The 7,132-nt window shown below is 45.5% G+C and overlaps 1 long non-coding RNA gene across 2 annotated transcripts; it reads left to right on the top strand.

Moving 5' to 3' along the window:
* The first annotated feature begins 602 nt into the window (after positions 1–602).
* Positions 603–2,042, top strand: LOC123150794 (uncharacterized). 2 transcript variants are annotated; one of them, XR_006475355.1, is made up of 3 exons: positions 603–1,034; positions 1,425–1,724; positions 1,816–2,042. It is a non-coding gene; the product is annotated as an uncharacterized lncRNA (long non-coding RNA). The 2 variants fall into 2 exon arrangements; XR_006475354.1 differs by having other exon boundaries at positions 603–1,724.
* Positions 2,043–7,132: the final 5,090 nt, after the last annotated feature.

Below are 7,132 nucleotides of genomic sequence, written 5' to 3'. Positions count from 1 at the left end.
CTATAGAGGATGTGCTTGATTTGTTTTTTGATTTATCAAATCTTCTTTAATGGTATAATTGTTAATCTCTGCTATAATTATGTTCCAAATCATAACTGTTAGTACGAAGTTCATTGTTCTTACCACTTATCTTTTCTCCTCGGGATAGCAGCAAGTCAGGTGAGAGCAAAGCTCTCTTTGCATCAAGCACAATTTGGAAGATCAGCATGAGTTCCTCATATGCAACTTTCAGATTTGTCATGTACTTTTACACTATTAACCCCTTTCTTTACTTTCAGGAACACCATGAATATTCGTTAGCCCAGTTGGATGAAATAATGATGCTTCTTCATGGAATAAAGGCAGATTCCAATAATTTAAAGACACTATAACTGAGCAGTTTTCCTGCCATCTCAGGGCATTAGCAAGGTCAGCCATTGGATTAGCGCTATGTTAGCCGTGAACTGGGCCTAACGTCGCAAGGGCAGCTACTCCCGTAGCTATTTTGGAGCCCAGGGGTTAATCGGGCCAGTTTTCTACTCGGCCCAAGGCAGGGAAGCCCGCTTGAGCGAAGACAATAAAACACCGAACCAGCACGTCCCTTCGCTCCTCACGACGCCCCCTCCTCTCCCCGCCGCCGCCCACGACGGCATCTCCTCGCCTCCCTCAACTTCGGGCGTTCTTCTTCCATCTAGCCTAAGTCAAGCCTCGCGAGGGATTCCGACGCGGGTGGGGATCAATCCGAGGCGATGCTTGCTAGTGATCCGGCGCAGGAGGGGATCAACCCGAGGCGACGCGTGCGAGGATGCGATGTTCAACAGGATCCCACCGGTAGCAGATGTGCGACGTCTCCTCTTCCCCGTCACCGTTGCTCCTAGCTGCAGCCACTCGTGCACGTCACCGCCAGGTTTAGTTCAATCGCTTCTGTATATGAGACACTGTCTGATGCTTAGATTCAGTGCGCCACTAGCCTCAAGGGAGATTTGGAGGATGCCGAGGCTTGGAACACCGAAGACATGTGGTTGTGTCAGCTTGATGCCACTCCGCCACTGCAGGTTATTCGCATAGATTCAGCCGCTCTCCTATCATTTTGTTCATCAAAAATGATTGTTGGATATCACTTGCAGTTCTATATAATATGACAATTCTGGTATTCATTGCTCCCAGTTGCTTGAGGCAAATAATTAGATTAGTACATTTGGTGGAGTTGTACGATGTGAAAGAACAATGTTTGTTTCTATCAGTTAGAAACTGAAGAATACATCTAAACTGACTGGTGTCGAGAATACAAATTAGTGATAGAGACGTACGGATTGATGATTCCATTAGAATCCAAGAACATTTCAGTGGCCCCTTATTTTTTACTATGTATATGTAGTGATGGTTATATACCTCCTTGATTTCCGGCAATTGTCCGCTGCTCAAGGTGACCCTCTACCTCTCAGGCGGATTACCATGGTTGGCTGGATTGACCTGCCCCCGATTCACCTGCATCACGCATCTCGGCTTGATCGACTGGATACCATCAAGCGCTGGATTCCTTCGGGCGCCTTGCCGCAGCTGATTCTCCTCGAGCGCGTTGTCTCCCTCCCGCACTGGATCCCCTCGGATATTTGAATATCATTCCGGTCTTAAATTATGTTCCTGGAGAGAAACACAGGAAACTGAGGTACTGCTACGCTGCCTGATCTTCTTTGTCCCCAACAGATCTCTTCTCACATGATGTTGCGACGGTTGATGTTCAGGTATTGACTTCAGTTTCTACATTTTAGATAGATCAGTAGGCTAAATTTTCAAAATGAAGATGACTAAGCATGATTTCTCTGTCTTGTGCAGAATTGAGAGGACTTGAATGTGGTAATGACCTCTGCTACATCGGCTAACACAGCAGCAAGGATTCGCTTACTCAGTATTATCCATTGCTCCAGCCGTATATAGCCTTGCAGGTTAGCTTATATCAATGAATATTATTGAAAAAAAATTCATACATTACAACAAAGTGATTTATTTCTGGTTCCATAACATCTATTTGTGGTCTGCACTCTGGAATATGCTTGCAACAATCGAGTAGAAGGAGTACTTACTGAAGTGGCCAGCATTTCCGTCAACTGTGGTATTTGATCTTTACTACCACCAGTGTTTTTCAGGTGTATTTTTTAATTATTTTTCTCTTTCTCCCATTTACAAAAAAAAATATCTCTGTCAAAAAAACTTCAAAATAGATGCGCGCAGCAACGCGCGCCAATAATGATCTAGTGCATTTTTAGAAGGCAGCTCCACAGGAATGACTCAGCACATTGTGCTTCACTATTTCTAAGAATACGTTGCGTGGGCCTTTTATTTTCAGGATTGTAAAGACTACTGTTGGTTTTCATTAAAAAAGACTACTGTTGGTCTGCAACTGAAACAAAATGTCGAAACATACTATGAATGAATTTTGTCCTAGTTCAACCAACTGTAAAATCATTCAGATATAGCAAGAGCATGCATCAAAGCAATGATAAAACTAATAAAAACAGGAAAACCTGCAATAATTTTCAGAATTAAAAGTCAAGGAGCGCCAATCATCGAGTATGTATGCACTATGGGAATACAACCATTTATTGTACCTTTGTTGTGCAAACCAGCTACCTTAACCGTTTTTACAACCTGAGGGAAAAAACATGCATTTGTTTCCATGAGTGCACGTCAGAGACGAGGGCTCTGAAGAATGTTCTATCTTAAAACCAATAAATGAAAGCAATATCCAGTACGTAGTACCAATATACAAATAGTTTCCAATGATGCTGGAATAATCAATAATCAACAAGCAAGAGAATATGTCCTCTCTCTTAATCTTAATTTATAGAACAACCTGAACAGTAAGCTATAATATCCTCAAGTCACGACTAACACGCACGCACTGAGCCATCATAAATTCAGGAGCTCCTTGTGCAATTTTTTTGATTGTTTTTGCATGTGTCTGACTTTGCGTTAATTTAATCAAGAGAAAATTTGATTTGGTTCATCAGCCAACATCAGGGGAAACACAACAAATCATGCATGTGATGCATCAGAGTTCGCACATAGTAGGTGTGCATCGATCATGCGTGAACTGAAAAACTGCTAAGCATGGATAATAAATGTTAAAACACTTGAATTCCAACGAGAGAGGAAGAAGGCTTGAGAGGGTGGCAGACGTATAAGGTGTGGTGTAGTTACCCGTCCGAAAGCTCCAGAATCTGGTTAGCAAGAAAATCCACAGCACAAAGCTCCAGAATCTGCCCAAATCAATCCACCAGACGTAGCATAGTTCCTGCTGGAGTCCAGAGGGTCGGCAAACAGTGGCAGGGGAGAAAGCATTATATAGTACCAAAGGGCATAGGAAAGAACTGCCACATTACCAGCCATGAATGCCATGATTGCGTGGTTCAAGAGAGAAAGAAGCAGTTTCTAGCAGAGGAGGCGTCGGCCATTATCGCCCTCACGCCCTCCATTCTTCACCCGCGCGCCTCCTCTAATCCCTCGCGCACCTCGCATCCAACCGCGTGCTGGAGCCCATCGGCTGGAGCCGGATCCCGCTCCATCGGTCCATCCCAGCGCGCCCATGGACTTGCCTCCGACCCTCACCTCCAGTGGATCAAATCGACCGACACACATCGGCTGCTCCTGTGCGCGCCTCGCACCGGTCGATCCCAGCGCGCCCATAAGTTAATTCGATCTGCACCTCCGGTGGATCGAATCGACGGACACACACCGGATGATCCTCGTGTGCCTCGCATCGGGAAGTAATCTGGACGCGGTCGCTTCTGTGCGGCTCGCGTGGGTAATTTTTTTAGCAACTCCCCTCATCGGAAGCTACACAGTCGCTCAATCCTAGAATGGGTTGGCCGACGGCCCAATTCACCACAGGCATTCCTTTCAGCGCCTGGAGCATCAGCCCACAGGACAGTTGGGCCAGATATCATACAGTGCGGCGCAGATTGCTTCCCACACGTGATCTGACGACCAGAAACTGTCAGTCGAAAAAACGGACGGCCGAAAACGCGAATCGCTGAGAGAGCTCGGATTAGGCTCAGTTATACCGTCCTTAATGCCAAATCATACTAATTCCTAATTAACATTCAGTCTTGCAGCAAGTGAATTTAAAACACTTTGCTCACAAAAGTCATAATGCATATAGGCCCTCGTCGGGAAGACAAAGTAAGCTCCTTCAATTTACCAGCATGCGGGGCGTCAGTCGGCGAAGTGACGGGCATCGTTGAAGGAAAGTGGCGCCTTCGACGTGGCTCACATCAAGCTTTTCGAGCAGAACTGGGAACCCTATGATGACTCGGAAGGCGGCGACATGCTCGACAGAGAAGGGTGGGGAGAGCTTTCTTGGACAATGCCGCCAAGTGCATTAGATCAGTGATGGAGTCCCTGGTCGCGAGCCATTTCAAAGAAGACATACTCAAGGAGTACATGCGTCGTGTCATGATAACCCACAAGTAGAGGGGATCTATCGTAGTCTTTTCGATAAGTAAGAGTGTCGAACCCAACAAGGAGCAGAAAGAAATGATAAGCGGTTTCCAGCAAGGTATTCTCTACAAGTACTGAAATAAGTGGTAACAGATAGTTTTGTGATAGGATAATTTGTAACGAGCAACAAGTAACAAAAGTAAATAAAGTGCAGCAAGGTGGGCCAATCCTTTTGTAGAAAAGGACAAGCCTAGACAAACTCTTATATGATGTAAAGCGCTCCCGAGGACACATGAGAATATCACCAAGCTAGTTTTCATCACGCTCATAAGATTTGCGTTCGGTACTTTGATAATTTGGTATGTGGGTGGACCGGTGCTTGGGTGTTGCCCTTACTTGGACAAGCATCCCACTTATGATTAACCTCTATTGCAAGCATCCGCAAATACAACAAAAGTATTAAGGTAAACCTAACCATAGCATGAAACATATGGATCCAAATCAGCCCCTTACGAAGCAACGCATAAACTAGGGTTTAAGCTTCTGTCACTCTAGCAATCCATTATCTACTTATTACTTCCCAATGCCTTCCTCTAGGCCCAATTAATGGTGAAGTGTCATGTAGTCGACGTTGACATAACACCACTAGAGGAGAGACAACATACATCTCATCAAAATATCGAACGAATACCAAATTCACATGACTACTAATAGTAAGACTTCTCCCATGTCCTTAGGAACAAAAGTAACTACTCACAAAGCATAAACATGATCATAATCAGAGGGGTATTAATGTGCATATAGGATGTGAACATATGATCTTCCACCAATTAAACCAACTAGCATCAACTACAAGGAGTAACTAACACTACTAGCAACCTACTAGCACCAATCCCGGACTTGGAGACAAGAATTGGATACAAGAGATGAACTAGGGTTTTGAGATGAGATGGTGTTGATGGAGATGTTGATGGAGATTGCCCTCTCCCGATTAGAGGAGTGTTGGTGATGATGATGGCGATGATTTCCCCCTCCGGGAGGGAAGTTTCCCCGGCAGAACAGCCCCGCCAGAACCCTAGATTGGTTCCGCCAAGGTTCCGCCTCGCGGCGGCAGAGTTTCGTCCGAGAAGATGGCTTATGATTATTTTCCCATCGAAGGAGTCCATAAAGCAGAAGATGGTCATCGGAGGGCCACCAGGGGGCCCACGAGGTAGGGGGCGTGCCTAGGGGGGTAGGGCGCGCCCCCACCCTCGTGGGCAGGGTGTGGCCCCCCTGGTGAAGTTCTTGCGCTCAATGTTTTTTATATATTTGGAAAACTTCATCCGTGAAGTTTCAGGACTTTTGGAGCTGTGCAGAATAGGTCTCTAATATTTGCTCCTTTTCCAGCCAGAATCCTAGTTGCCGGCATTCTCCCTCTTTATGTAAACCTTGTAAAATAAGAGAGAATAGGCATACGTATTGTGACATAATGTGTAATAACAGCCCATAATGCAATAAATATTGATATATAAAAGCATGATGCAAAATGGACATATCTTGTCACGGGGCACCTTGAGAAGGAGAAAACAAGTTCACTATCTCGTCCTTGCCTTGAAGAAAATAGAGCAAGGATGATGGATCAGGGGAGCCAAAGTAATTAGCTCAACTTTGCTTGTGCAGTCACAGTGATGTTGTAAGTCAATACCTAAAGCCTAAGGCTTGGTCGGGTCGGGTGATGGCGTCGACATCATCGCTTCCCTATTTGGGGCGTCGCCTTGAAGAGCATTGGATCCGTTTTGCAATCTCCATGTCCTAGACACTCACGACATTGCAGTCGACAGGTGCCCGACCGATAGTGTGGTGGTGCGGTGTCCAATTTGGTTACGATGATGATGGCCAGCGATGCAGGGTTGCGGCAGTGCTTTAGTGTCGGTTCAGTCGGCGAAGTGACGGGCATCAGTGAAGGAAAGTGGCGCCTTCGACACTGCTCACATCAAGCTTTTCGAGCAGAACAGGGAACCTTACGATGACACGAAAGGTAGCAGCATGCTTGACAGAGAAGGGTGGACAGGGCTTTCTTGGACAACGTCGTGAAGTGCATCAGATCAATGATGGAGTCCCTGGTCGTGAGTGATAGCACAAGTGCTCCCTGGGTGATTTTGGTAATTAATGCCAACATATCTCTCGTTGGACTAATATTTTCATCTAGTATATTTCAGAAAGTTCAACTAAGGCGTGGCATGGACAAGAGGGTGTGGAACCCCTTCAAGATGCTAAGGACAAAGATTGGCAAAAGCTCAAGACTCTTCATTTCTATTTTAGTGATCCAAGATCACATTGAGTCCATAGGAAAAGCCAATACTACTAAAAGGGGATGAGGTGTTGCTTAATGATCTACTTGCTCAAAGTGCTTAGTGATATGCTCCGAAAGCCCTCAACCGCTTTCTTAAATCCAAATATGTCCTAAACCTAAAGTCAAACTCGGCCCCACCGATTTGATCCATCCGGAGCCACCGAGTTCATTTGACATAGCCACTGCCAGAAACCCTAATCAATTCTGTCTCACCGAGATGGCCTTGCAAACTCTCTGTTGCCCATTGTAATTATTTTGGTCTCACCGAAATATGCAATCAGTTCCACCGAGTTTGCTTGACCAACTCTCTGTTTGCTCATTGCTGAAATCGGTACCACCGAGTTCATGCAATCGGTCACACCGAGATGAGGTTTTTCCCTA

The sequence above is a fragment of the Triticum aestivum genome, chromosome 7A, assembly GCF_018294505.1.
Source record: "Triticum aestivum cultivar Chinese Spring chromosome 7A, IWGSC CS RefSeq v2.1, whole genome shotgun sequence".
In the NCBI taxonomy this organism is placed as follows: domain Eukaryota; kingdom Viridiplantae; phylum Streptophyta; class Magnoliopsida; order Poales; family Poaceae; genus Triticum; species Triticum aestivum.
Note: the sequence above shows the minus strand (reverse complement) of the source record. Positions and strands in the feature narration are given on the sequence as shown.